This window comes from Tupaia chinensis, unplaced genomic scaffold (assembly GCF_000334495.1).
Source record: "Tupaia chinensis unplaced genomic scaffold, TupChi_1.0 Scaffold000660_1, whole genome shotgun sequence".
Taxonomy (NCBI): domain Eukaryota; kingdom Metazoa; phylum Chordata; class Mammalia; order Scandentia; family Tupaiidae; genus Tupaia; species Tupaia belangeri.
The window spans coordinates 71309-72287 of record NW_006160182.1 but is presented as its reverse complement, the minus strand read 5'-3'; positions in this window follow the sequence as shown (position 1 = coordinate 72287).

Genomic DNA, 979 nt, shown 5'->3' with positions numbered 1-979 from the left:
TGCAGACGTGGCATTCTTGAAGGTATTACAGGCCCAACCATAACAGAGCTAATCATAGAGCCCAAGAAAGCCTCCTCGGACAAAAGTGGCGTCAACCTCTCAGGCTTAATGAATGAGCCGCAAGACTTCAATGATAAGCGATGTGATTAGTGCACTAAATTACAATTGCCTTTGTTTTCAGAAGGAAATCTAGAAAATGTACAATCAACATTACTACCATTCGTTAAACAGCTTTTCTGAAATGTACAAGACAGAGACAATCCCTGGGGTTATTTGAAAGACAATATAAGGACCCTCCCCCCCTTAAACCTGAATCCAATTATCTGACTTATGAAAATAAATTGAGGAACTCCATTTTCTAGAAAATTTTTAGATGCAGAAATTCAAGAAAAAATTGATGAGGTCAAAAAGAAAGAAACAATTGCCATGCTTATGCAGTCTAGACTTTTAGGCCCCAAATTTAAACGCCAAATCTTTCCAAAGAAATCAGAGCCTGCTCAGCCACAGGAGAACAGCCTACCAGAAAGTCGGAGTGTAGTTAAGAGGCTATGGAACGTAGTCATCAAGGGGCCGAAGGGCATCCGGAAGAGGCAACTAAAAGCATGAGAGATCAGAGAAACCAGAGGAAAGAGAGTGCCCAGCCTCCTGTGAGAAGCATGGCCAAAGAAGTAAGGCTCAGGAGTCCCCCCCCAAGGGAACCACAACAGCTGCACATGGTGCGAAGGTCTAGGAAGCTAGTGGGAAACTCCTTCCACGTGGAACAGTCCTTCCCAAAGGACCAGAAGGTCTCTGTGAGCTTGAAACATCCCTTGAGGTGTGGGCCTTCTGCCTCCAACATGCCCATTCCATACCAGACATTAAAAAGAAACCAAAAGATTTAACTTATACCATGTATGTATTAGAACATGCAAACGCTCGAGTTAGGAATATGAAGTCTCCTAAAGAAATCAAAGAAAGTCACTACTTTCATGAAACGCAC